The sequence below is a fragment of the Lutra lutra genome, chromosome 8 (genome assembly GCF_902655055.1).
Source record: "Lutra lutra chromosome 8, mLutLut1.2, whole genome shotgun sequence".
Classification (NCBI taxonomy): Eukaryota; Metazoa; Chordata; class Mammalia; order Carnivora; family Mustelidae; genus Lutra; species Lutra lutra.
The window spans coordinates 128470793-128484030 of NC_062285.1; the positions used below are offsets into that span (position 1 = coordinate 128470793).

Below are 13238 nucleotides of genomic sequence, written 5' to 3' on the forward strand. Positions count from 1 at the left end.
GGTCATGCCTTTCAATGACTTTGGAGGCATTTTCAAAATCTCTGTCTTGGGCTCCCCAGCAGAGATGCCAATACTGTATGTCTGGAGAGGGACATAGAAATTTGTATATTGTAAAAATTCCTCTGATTTTGCCAGGATATTGCTTTAGAATTATCCATCTACTGCTGTGTCCTGGATATTTACACTGTCCAGAGTTCTTAATCTTCATTTTTAATTGTCCTCTCACCTGGGTTCCCCTCTGTCATTTCTCAACCAATCGAAATATTTCTCATTTCTCGAGGCCCAGTTTCAATGCCACCTACTCCAGGAAGTTTCCCAGATTCTGTCTGCCAGTTGAAATCCATGTGCTAGTCCTTTGTTCTCTCACTGTGTTTTGCTATAATCCATTAGAAATGAATCCTTCTCTCCCACTAGATAGGGAGCTGCAGAGGGCAAAATGTTATTTTGAATAATATTTTTCTGATTATAAGTAGCATATACTTATGTAAAATTTGGAAAATTCAGAAAACTGGAATAAGAATAAGAAAGAATAAGAAAATCCATCATTCCCCAAATCAGAAATAGCCAGTTCTAAGTTTAAGTTTGGGCATGTTCTCACTAGTCTTTTTTCAATGGGTTATGTATGTATGTTCTTTTCACAATTGGAGTCATATATAATTTTCTACCTTGCTTTTCTTCTGTTGAATTTATACTGAAAACATTTCCTAATGTTGTTTCTTCAAAAGCATTATTTGAATGGCTTGTGTAACATCCTGCTGCAAAATGTACCACTTTATTGACTCATCTCTTAATTGTTGGACATTTATATTAGCTTGTATTTTTGGTCTTAAAAATAGCAAAGTGTGGGGGCACCTGGGTGGCTCAGTGGGTTAAAGCCTCTGCCTTCAGCTCAGGTCATGATCCCAGGGTCCTGGGATCGAGCCCCGCATCAGACTCTCTGCTCAGCGGGGAGACTGCTTCCTCCTCTCTCTCTGCCTGCCTCTCTGCCTGCCTCTCTGCCTACTTCTGATTTCTGTCTGTCAAATAAATAAATAAAAAATCTAAAAAAAAAAAATAGCAAAGTGTGCTGGATATTTTTCATTTGTCTCTGCAGAGTCACTGTTTACCCTGGGCCCATATGGACTTTGTCGAAGAGCTCCTTTACCTTTGGCTTTGCTTGGACTCAGAATGGGAAGTGCCAACAAGAGACCAGAGTGGGGAGGGGGATGGGGATGGGGCATTTGTTCCTCTAGTTGGTCACATGGAGGCCCCCTCCAAGTAGCATCTCCCTCCAGGTTCTAGAAACCCCTCACTCCCTGCTTTTTTTCTTGGCCATCAACTGGCACTCATGAATTTCCATGGCTGGCTCCACAGTCCTGCTCTGTCTCTGGTCATGTCTCCACACACTGTCCAAACTTTGTAAGATGTTGTCTTTTTGTTTGTTTCACTCTTTGAATTAAACTGTCTTCCAATTACTCAGTTTGAGCGTGCTGTTTCTTGACAAGATCCTGATAGATATACACGGCAACTGACATTTGTATCTAAATCTTTGACTACATTTGATTTTCCTCCTGGAGGTTCCAGATAATTTTTTTTATATAAATCTATTTACTTGTTCTACATTTTTTTAAAAAAATTCTATTTTATTTTTTTAGTGTCCCAAGATTCATTGTTTATACACCACACCCAGTGCTCCATGCAATACCTGCCCTCCTTAATACCCATCATCAGGTTCATCTAACTCCCCACCCCTCTCCCTTCCAAAACCTGTTTGTTTTTCAGAGTCCACGGTCTCTCATGGTTCATCTCCACCTCTGATTTCCCCCAATTCACTTTTCCTTTCCTTCTCCTAATGTCCTCCATGTTATTCCTTATGTTCCACAAGTGAAACCATATGATAATTCCAGATAAATTCTTAAAAGTGGATCAATGATTAGATGCAATTTATGGCACTTAATTTATATTGTTACATTGCTTTCTCAAAATCAATTATGCCAAATTCTGCTCTTCCTGGTAGTGCTTGAGAACACTAAAATTACCATTTGCAATCTTCTTTTTTTTTATTTGTTTTTTTTGTTGTTGTTGTTGTTCAGTCCGCCACTGTATCATTAATATCATTAGTTTTTGATGCGGTGTTCAATGATTCATTAGTTACATATAAAACCCAGTGCTCATAATAGCATGTGCCCTCCTCAATACCCATCACCTTATTACCCCCTCCTTCCACTCCCCTCTCCTCTAAAACCCTCAGATTGTTTTCTAGGGTCCATAGTTTCTCATTGTTGGCCTCACTCTCTGATTTCTCCGCCTTCAGATTTCCCTCCCTTCCCCTATGGTCTTCCATATTAGTGCTTATGTTCCATATATGAGTGAAACCATATGATTGAAACCAACTTTCTCTGCTTGACTTATTTCACTTAGCATAATCCCCTCTAGTTCCATCCATGTCTATGTAAATGGTGGGTATTCATTGTTTCTGATGGCTGAGTAATATTCCATTGCATATATGTACCACATCTTCTTTATCCATTCATCTGTTGAAGGACATCTTGGCCCCTTCCACAGTTTGGCTATTGTGGATATTGATGCTATGAACATTGGTGTGCATGTGCCCCTTCTTTTCCCTACATCTGTATCTTTGGGGATAAATACCTAGTAGTACAATTGCTGAGTTGTAGGGTAGCTCTATTCTTAACATCTTGAGGACTCTCCATATGGTTTTCCAGAGTGGCTGCACCAGCTTGCAGACCCACCAACAGTGTAAGAGGTCTCCCTTTTCTCCACATCCTCACTAACAACTGTTGTTTCCTGTTTTGTTAATTTTTGCCATTCTAACTTGGTGTAAGGTGGTATCTCATTGTGGTTTTGATTTGTATTTTCTGCTGGCTAGTGATGCTGGAATCTTTCATGTTTTAATCTGCATTTCATTAATTACCAGAGAAGATGAATTTTTTCACATATTTTTATTTTTTTATGAATGACCAGGCCTAATTTCATCCTCTATCCCTCATAATATTTATCTATCTACCTAGAGTTATAATCATAAAAATTGCAACTGGTATTATCACTATTGCCAATATGGGCAATCAGATGAAAGTGTGGACTGTTAGAAAAATCAGAGATCAAAGAGAAGCTACAAAACAGAAAAAATAGAATAGCATCTATTAAACAAGATTGCTTAAAGACCGCAAGCATTTTTAGTCAATGGAGTCATAATTGTATTATAAAGATAGTAACTAATAGTTATCAAATTCCTGTTGTCTGCCAAGTGCTCTGCTGGGTGATTCGTATTTGTCAGTCCATCAAACCCTTAACATATGCTCTGATTGATCAGTACATTCAATAACCACCAAACCATTTCTGGACACGATTTCCAAAGCTCAACCCCCCACCCCCCACCGAGTTCTATAAGTGCTAGAAACTCAATCTTTCTTTCCAAAACAGTCCTTAAGTAATGAGACATGAGCTCCAGCGTGACTCAGCCTTATGGATGCCACAACATCCCTAACCTGTGCTTCCAAAGTCAGGCAAAAAAGGAAATGCTGAAATTCTACTAGACAGACACTCTGTTCTTGGATATTCCCAGTTTGCTTTTATAAACACTGGGGACTTGAATGATTTGCACAAACATCTGATAACATTTGCAATTTTGCTGCTTAGAACAAAGTCTTGGAGATTCGTTGGTTGGAGAGAAGAGATTTTTAGAAAATAGCCATGTAGATGTTACTTCGAAATTCTCTTTCACAGGTTCTATTTTAGAATGAAGTGAAAAGATTTCTGGGGCAAGATGTGGCCAGTTGCAGAGGCTGGAAGCAAGCCTCTCCTGAGATAAACCAGCACTGCCAGGCTCACCTGGCTTCACTCTCCTTTTGACCTTGTTCATCCTCTGAGTTCTCCCCTTCTAGGTCGACCCCCCATGTTTTTGGCACCTCAGTATTTTCCATTCTTAGAATATCGGACTCACTTTCCTTATTTTATGCTCCCTTCTTTTTCCATTTGGAGGAAGAGTAGCAAGCATGCAGTCAGTTCTTTCTGGGGTTTGATAGGGCAGGGGGGAAAAAGTGGTAGTTTCGCAGAAGAACTGAATGCTATTTCTGAGCTCTGTGGCTTTGCGCATTTTTATTTCTGAAAGGTTGTGTTTTATGTATTATAGTCTTAGATTTCTGCTCCTTGCTGTGGGCAGCCAAGCCTCTGTTTTAATTTCATATTACTTTGGCTGGTAACGATGAGTCTGGAAGATAAAACAGCACTCTGAGACAATTCTCCCTTCCATTATGGCTCAAACTGCCCCTGTTCATTTTCAGAAAGAGCTAAAATATTTAAAGTAAAATAAAAGGAGGAAGAAAAGAAGCAATGTCCCAATGCCTTAGTCCCAGCTGATACCAGCATCATTCCATGGGTGTGGTCATCCAGATGTTAGCTCCTCCAGATATGCAAACTTATCCACCCCAAGGCAAACCCACCTGTGCTCTATATGGGAATGTGATGTATGTGAGGTCAGGTTGCTCACCTCCAAGTCACACGGTTAAACAAAAGATGCTTCAGCCACTGGGTGTTCTAAGCCCAGCTCCCCATCCCTATCAGGTCTGCAGATCACTCAGGCTTTGGGCTCCCAGAGGAAGGAGAAGAGACCATTTGTCCAAGGAAATGTCTGTAATACATGTTAAGTGGCCCGTGAGAGAGCCCTCTCATTTATTGGCTGAAACATGAAACGGAAAACATGTGCAGTTAGCACAGGGCCCCCAAAGACTCTTGCTTCTTCCCAGAAAATGGAGTGATGAAGGATGGAGCAAACACTTGAATTCAGGCAGCCCACATGCCTGGGTGTTTCACAATGCAAAAAGCATCTGTTGGGTGGAAATCCTGGGCATTGGGATTGGAATTTATAGAGACAGATTGACTTCTAGTCTCTAGCTGGGATTCTGTTCCTGCTGCTATGGGAATAGATTTTCCATGAAGCAAGTAGGAAACATTCCTCATTCAATTATGTGTTTATTGATATATTTGATGCTCATTTGTTGAATGCCAATGTCTGTGTTAGGGGCGGGGGACCTAAGATGAATAAAGCATGGACCCTACCTTTAAGGAACTCACTCACTAATGGGAAGAGAAAGATGGATAAGGACATATTTATAAACTGAAAAGTCAGTGTGACTAAAGAAATGTACATCAGGATTCGGAAGGAAGCTGATGGTGTCGCCATCTGTAAACCATAATGTTTGCTGCTTTGGTCCATCAAAGATCTGTTTTCCCTTCTTTCTGATAACATTAAAAATAAATTTGTATTTGGGTATTCATCTCACTCACATCCACCAGCTGAACCCTCAGCCCAGGAGTGGACCCTGAATGGCTATGGGCAACCTCCCCGTCCCATGTCTCTCTGGCCAGAATCTGGCTCAGGGCATATAATCCAATTTAAGTGGATGTGATTCAAGAGGGAGTACTGGGGGCTTCTGAGAGAAAGGTCCAGCTGCTTTTTTAAGAGAACTTCTGTGGAAGTCAGCCTTCTCTCTGTTAGATGGCTATGGTCTCTGGGACCTCATTGTTCATGAGGGACTGTAGCCTTGTAATGGAGAAGACCCCATAAAAGGTAGAGTAGAAATGACAAGTAATGAACTTTAATGCTGGGGCTGCAAACATTGTCTAAATCCTATCCTACCACCTGTCAGCTTCTCAGTTCAATACACTGATAAGTCCCTTTATTATCTTAACCACTATGGGTCAAGCCCTGCCTGGAAAGATCCAGAGTGTTTCAAAAAAGAAGTAGGAATTTATATTAATAACAATAACTAAAATTGTTGAGCACTTACCCACATGGCAGGTACTTTGCTAAATATTTTATAAGTATGATTTTATCTAACACTCACAGTGATCATAGGAGATAGATTATTTTTATCCCTGTTTTACAGATTGTAAATCAAGGCTTAGAAAGGTTAAATGACTCACCCAAGTGCAAAAAGAACAAGTACTGAAGATTGTGATTATTGGTAGGACGTCAAATCAAATGAGGACTGACACATGTCCATTGTATTGAATAATGTGAAGTGCACTGAAGGCCTTAGGAAAAACATTTTGGGCAAATTCTAAAAGAAAAAGTCAGGATGAGATGGATAAAATTATGAATAAGAGCTAATGAAATGGAGATATTGGTGCGGACAACATTTTGAACATCAACAACAAATTAGTACCATCACAAATACCATGTCTACCTGAAAGTGTACATGAAAACCATGTTTCCATCTGAAACTTTTGTATTCCTGGCTAAGAGATATAAAATATGAGTCACAGATGGCAAATATATGACATGAGTACCATTACATCTCCTGTCTAAGCCCCTGGCAGGCATCACTAATCTATTAGAGCATTCCTTCCCACTGAGTTCAGTTGTAGCCTCTGAGTCTTTGTCAGTGATGTTTCAGTTGCCACAACCAATTAACTGATTGGCATGTAAGCTAAAATCTACCTGACACCTACAGTCAATCTAACCAGAAAATAAGCTGGGATCCCTCCTCCTGTTGTGTGTTTTTAAGAGATACCTAGTCACTGTGCTCTTGCTCTTTTTCCCTGTCTCTAAATGAGAACCAGTCTTTTAATCCAATGATAGACAAAACCTCTCACCAAACAAGTAGGCAAAGAGCACTAGAGGGACTGGCATGGCACTTGCCTCTTGGAAGCCATATAAACCACAAGCAAAGCAGGTAGGGCTGACATGAGACATGAGAGGGTAAGGTGGTAAATGTTGCAATACAGAACCAATTATGAGAAATAAAAAAAAGATGAAAAGCACAGATAAGAGAATACATGAGAATGAGAGAGAAAACCTAGTAAGAAGGCCAAACACATGTTTAATTGAAGTCCCACAAGGGAAAAAAGAATAGAATAAGACAGACGCAATATTTGGAGAACTTATGGCTGAGAACTTTCCAAAATGATAAAATACCAATGTACAGATTTAAGAAGCTCAAACAAACTCAATGTATGATTTTTAAAGAGAAATCTAGAGACATCATAATAAAAGGTCAGAAATACAATTGGGGGGAAAAAAGATTACCTCCAAGGAATCAACAGTTAGACCAGCAGCCAACTCCTTGATAGCGACGATGAAAACCAGAGCAGAGCGGGTGATGATAACCTCGAAGGAACTGGATAAGCTCAACTGGAACTGAAAGAAAATCATGGTAAGCCAAGAATTCTCAACATTGGGAAATCATCCATAAAGCGATTTCACACCTAAACTAGGAGTTTGGACCAAAAGACTTGCACTACCAAAAATACTCTGATGTGTATTATTCAGACAAGAGAATGATCCCATCAGGAAAGTTAAAGATGCAGGAAAACTAAAGAGTCACAAAAGTAATAAAAATGTGAGTAAATCTAAGTGAATATTTACAGTCATGACTAAGGGAGTATAAAGGAAAAACAGTAACATCTCAAGAGGTTTAACATATATTTTTAGAGATGATTAAAATACAGAACAGTAGCATATTGGTTGAAAAGAAGTAAATGGAGTTTAAAGATCAAAGTTCTTTGCATTGTTCAGAAGAAAGGTATCACTTAGATTAACAAGTTTTTAGTCATTAAGAACACAACTTGCATAAAAACAAATGTCATTGAAAAGGCAAAGTTTATTTGTGACATTATTAGTCATGGTTGACTCTGAAACGGGATTATATGCATGGGCATGGTTGGTTGTGTTTTGTTTTGGCTTTTTAAAAAATTTTATTTATTTATTTGAGAGAGAAAGAGAGAGAGCATGAAAGAGGGGAGGATCAGAGGTAGCAGCAGACTCTCTGCTAAGCAGGGAGACTGATGCAGAACTCGATCCTAGAACTCTGGGATCATGACTTGAGCCAAAGGCAGATGCTTAACCAACTTAGCCACACAGGCACCCTTTGTTTTTGCTTCTTTATAATGTTTTGCAGTTTCCAACTTTCTACAATGAGTGTATAATCCTTTTATCAGTACAAACCAATAAAATATTGAAAATCAAAGTATCATCTACAGTGGAAGAAAATAACCCAATTCTGTCACCTGCTAAAACCATAGTAAAAACCAAGTAAATGACCTCCCCATGCTAGAAGACACATTAGACTCAAAGTCTGTGGTTTGTTCTCTCTTCTGTCATTCAAATTTCATTCTGAGGAGTAAGAACAGTGGCCTATGTGATTGACAGAAAAAGATCATTTCAACTCTCATTCGAAAATGAAACCTGTACTCTCACGCTATTTCACATTCTTTCCCAACTTGGTGCAGCCACCGGGACTAGAAGCTTCAATTCTGTAAAAGCAAAAAATGTTCCATTGGAGGATGGAGGGCTCAGGAAGGTGGCGTGGAAACCATCTGTCACCAGAATTAGGGATCCCATTCCTACAGTGGGGACTGGAAATGAGCCCTGCTGAGGGGCAGATGTGGGGCCAAGATGGCTATGTGGAGTGCTTGTGTTCAGCTCCAGTATTTTAAACATGGCAGCAACTTATACATCATCCTGATGTTACAGACTTGTTCCTTCAGTCCTCACCACCAGAAATCAGCCATCCTGTCTTAAGCCACCACATAAGTTGTATTGAGCAAGATGTTGTCACCAAACCAGGAACTTTGGACAAGATTACTCTTAAGAGCACATGCCAGTGCCCTCCTTGCAATGAAGACTGGGATAAAGATTTATGGGACAGATGCACCTCATATGATATCTGGGGCACAGCCAACTAGTGTGACAATAGCCCTGCCAGCAACATAGTTATGGAACATGAGAGAACTTTGGCTTCAGGCATATGCATTCCCAAGTCTCTGCCATATGTTCTGCCATGGAAATGTGCCCTGAGTAGCAATCTTGTGGGATGCCTAGCCCTAGAAGACTCTTGCTTCTTCCTGCTACCAGTAGGTTCTTCATTTTTCTCCCAATAATTAAAAATAAACTGACTTTGAAAAGAAGGAAAAGGGAGAGAAGCAGTGTCCCAGCCTGGAGATTTGCAGTTTGCTTCTGCCCCTCTGGTATCCACCTGGAAAAATGTGTAGCACTACACATTCCCCCCACACCATCACCCCCAGGTATCTTGAGTTTGAATCCCTGGCCCTGCAGCCAAAAGCTCTGTGTTATCTTGGGGACATTCACATAGGCCAATGCCTTAGTTTCTGACTATGTAAGGGAATAGGAAGTAGGGCAGTGCTGAAAGTGATAATTCCCCTGAAGAATGTTGGGGAACTCCCTAACACTTTGCACAACTCTGAGATACTCAGTGTGAGCTGGGGTCAAACTCCACCAAAGGTCAGTCAAATGGACATTTGCCCAGTGACCTGGGGGTGGAAGAGATGGGGAGCAGAATGGTGGCCTAAACTTTCCACACTTTCCACAAAGATGGATGGGAGCAGATGTGGCTCTGGCTCCTAGAAAAGGAACCCCAACTAATGTACTCACATCCTGAGGATTTGCCCAGCTTGTTCAGCAGAGGCCATTGGAACTTGGGTGTGATGTTAAGAGCCAAATCCTAAATACCTTGAGCCTTCTCCAATTCTACAGTACTGGGAAAACATCTTGTGTTTGCTGACCATGGGATGGCCTTCTACCCAAGAGGGACAGGCTCTGCTGTTCCCAGCTTCTTTCCATGTGGATGTGGGCGTGACATGTGCTCCTGTAACAGCTCAGGCACCACAGATTCTGCTGTACTCTGACATTTAGTCAGAAGGGACCATCAAGGTCATCCAGTGATGCTTGACTTCTTTTCCATCATCCTCAGCAAATGGCCATAAGCCTTCTGTTTTAACACCTCCAGTAACAGGAAGCTCACTCCCTAAATTGGCAACCTGATTGCATATTTTGGGGGATTTGGGGGTTTTATTTTTCAAGTCTCATGAGAGTCTTTCCTTGTAATGAACAGAAACTAAACTTCTTATAATTCTTTTCTTTCTGGTCTTAGATAGAATGACCACATTATTTATTGTCCAAACCCAGATTTATGTTTGAGACTAAATAGGGGTGCTATTAATAATTATACCAGGACAAAGGAAGTAAATTGGAACTCTCTTGGCAAAACAAGACTTAAGACTGCCCCTGTCTTAGGCTTACCCTAGGGATAACTAGAATAATTCAAGTTCCCCTTCCTTAAGAGTCACTCACATTTAAAAACACTTGAATTACCCCCTGATCTTTTCTCCTCTAGAATGAATTTCTCCGATTTCTTTAGTAGAAAGATCAGTTTGGCTAAGGATAAGAAATAGCTATGACTTTTGGGGGATATATTGGAAAGGACTAATTATCTTGCAAGATCCAATGTTATGTCCTGATATCCCAGAAAAGAAAGCAATTTATAACGTTCTGAAGTGAAAAGTCTGTCAGAAGGACATGAGATCAGCCACATGAATTGTGAAACATAAATTGTGGTTTTATTTGTTCTGCAGAAGTATTAAAAAATTGCAAATTTGTCATGAGGCAGTATAGCGTGGCAGTGGTGGATGCCAAATTTTGTCTGCAGCTTGGGGCTGAGCTGGCTTCATCAGAATCTGGTGGGAAATGTATTAAAAATCGGATTCCTGGGCCTCATCTCAGAATCTCCAGAGGGACCTGGAGCCTTTGCATTCAGAAAAGCTGTGGAAGCAATTCTAATGGTGAGCCAAGTTTGAGACCCGCCAGCAAAATGGTCAAGAACACTAACTTTGGTTCCATACATTCATTCATGACACAAACATTTATTAAGAATCTACTATGTGTCAGACACATTCTAGGCACAAGGAAAAAAAAAAAACAGCAGTAGACCACAAAAAAAAAAAAAAAAAAAAAAACAAAAACAAGGCATAAAAGTCAAATTTGTGGTCAAGGGCTAGTCTGATATTACTATGTGACTCAACTTTTCAATGCCTCAGTTTCCACGGCTCTGAAACAAGGATAATATCGTCTCATAGGGTTGTGATGTTTAAATAAGGTGAGATGTGTAAAGTGCTTACCCCAGTGGCTGGTCCACAGCAAGCACTCCATAAATGTTAGTTATGAAAACCATACTAGGTTGAGAGTGATGATGATCCCAAGGACAATGAGGATAAAGCCAAAAAAGGAAAAAAAGAAATCTTATTAATTTCATCCCATGGTGACATGGAGAGACTAATTGGCATTACATCAGAGTTCTCAGTGGACGATGTAGCCTCTTCTTTTATTTTGACTTTGGATGGCATTTCTTTATATTCCTTGGTCTCACGTATAAAATGAAGGACCTACATTTGATGACAAATAAAGATTCAGTTCACCCACATCCATGTTGTATAAACCCCAATTCACTCAAACATGCCTCCAAAACCAGTGTCCGGGATTTGACCACAGTCTGGCTTCCTTCTGGACCACTCTAGCGGTTGATGTTCACCTTGTCATGAGGCCCCAGGTTTAAATGTATCACTTCAGGTGTGATCTGAACTAAAAAAGGTACAGTAAGAGAAATAACAAGGAGATAAAAATGGGGCCAAGGTATTATTTCCATCATTCCAGTCCTTGTATTAGCTAAGCTTCAGATTGGGTTCATGTATCCAATGATTGAGATAAGCAGTGGCTCAGGAAGAAGACAGACAGAGCAATAGAGGGAGTATGCAGAATCAGACCACCAGGGAGTGAGGCAAAGCCATGAGGCAGAGGAGGCTGAGAAGCTGCCTATTTTTGCAGGCAACAGCTTTCACTCCTCCAAGGAGGTCAGCAGAGATTGTAATGAGAACATCTTGGCCAAGGCCGTGATTCACTGTCCAAAACTGGGCTGGGCCCCTCACACTGGGAGAATTTCACAGTTTTTCACATTATTCCCAAACCCCACTCCTCTTTTTAAGGGTGTCATTCAGGGTTTATTACAGAAAGGGTCCAAAGGCCTCCATTCATATATCCTAGGGGGCCCGAGGCTTGGGAAGAGTAGCTGTGGTGATGAGGGCAGCCAGGAGCGGGGAGAAAGGGCTGTTCTGGGAGAGATTAGCAGGAAAGCTCCTACAAGGGAAAGCTCAGCTCTCTCTGTTCACACAACCTTGGTTTGGAGCCCTGAAGAGAAGCAAACACTGAAATGCAATGGAAGAATCAGCAGTTGGAACGAAGTGCTGCTGCCAAGAAGCCACTGGCTGGCTGTAGTACCGCCACATACAGCTGCACAGTCTGGGCACTGCATAATTCCAGAGAATGCCATTCACACAGATCAGGGATGGGTAGACATTTTCTTTCCAAATAATAAATAATTTGGCCTGGTGAGCCATTTGACCTCTGTCACAACTACTCAGCTTTGCTGTTATAGCTAAGGTAGTTTGATAAAATACAGGACATCATGCATTTTTATGTAATGGGAAAGCAACCATAGTCAATATGTAAACGATCTGTCATGACTGTGCTCCAATGAGACTTTAAGAGTAGGCAGCGAGGCAGCTTTGATGATGATGCAAACAGGAGCCCCTGGGGTTTTGTAATGCAGCCGTCCTTGCCCACAGCAGTACCAACAAGGTAGCCCCATTTTCAAATAGCATGACAAAACAGAGCAGTAGCTTTCAAACACATCTGACCACAACCCCTAGAGTAAAGACATACATTTCATGCCACGATCAAGCTTCACAAAGCCATACTTAACCTCACTTAGGGTAATATACTCTGAGATAGTCTATATTCTATTACTTCCTATTTAATTTTTTAAATGTTGGCAGCAACCAATACAACTAATTTTGCAGTCTTCTAATGGGCCTCAATTCCTGGATTGCTGGACTTGGAGCCAGGAGATCTGTGTTTCAGGCTTAGATCTAACTCTTACCAGCAGTTATCTTTAGAATCACATTACTTGAGGCTTTGCATCTGGAAATGGGTATCATAATTATTTCAGAGTGACTTTATAGGAGAAACATGAAGCAATTCAGTTCCTCAGGATGGGGTACTGACCACTGGTGGTTCCTGGGATGGCTTTAGGTAATGCACAGGTGTACATTGTAGGCACTACTCTATTCTTTACGAAAACACACAAAGATCAAATGCATAATGTTACCAGTGATACAGAGCTTCCTTTCAAAATGCATTTATTCAAAATAAATTATTTAAGTTTATTTGTATCATTTATATTTAAATAAATTTCTTTAGATTAGGTTAGAGAAAAATATTAAGCAAAGAAGTGTACCAGTTATATGTGAATGTGGTGGAATCTGTGCAGATGGGGAGTACGTGAAGTCTGGGAGGTATGGAGATGAAGTATGAGCAAGTACAATCTAAAAGATGGCAGATGAGACATGGTGACCCCTTAGAGATCTGAGCTGAGTGTCTGAGTCAC

General features: G+C 40.6%; 1 long non-coding RNA gene across 1 annotated transcript; it reads right to left on the reverse strand.

Moving 5' to 3' along the window:
• Positions 1 to 5959: 5959 nt before the first annotated feature.
• LOC125107910 (uncharacterized) lies at positions 5960 to 12975 on the reverse strand. Its single transcript, XR_007129703.1, has 3 exons — positions 10918 to 12975; positions 7031 to 7141; positions 5960 to 6062 (listed from the first exon to the last, which is right to left on the reverse strand). It is a non-coding gene; the product is annotated as an uncharacterized LOC125107910 (long non-coding RNA).
• Positions 12976 to 13238: the final 263 nt, after the last annotated feature.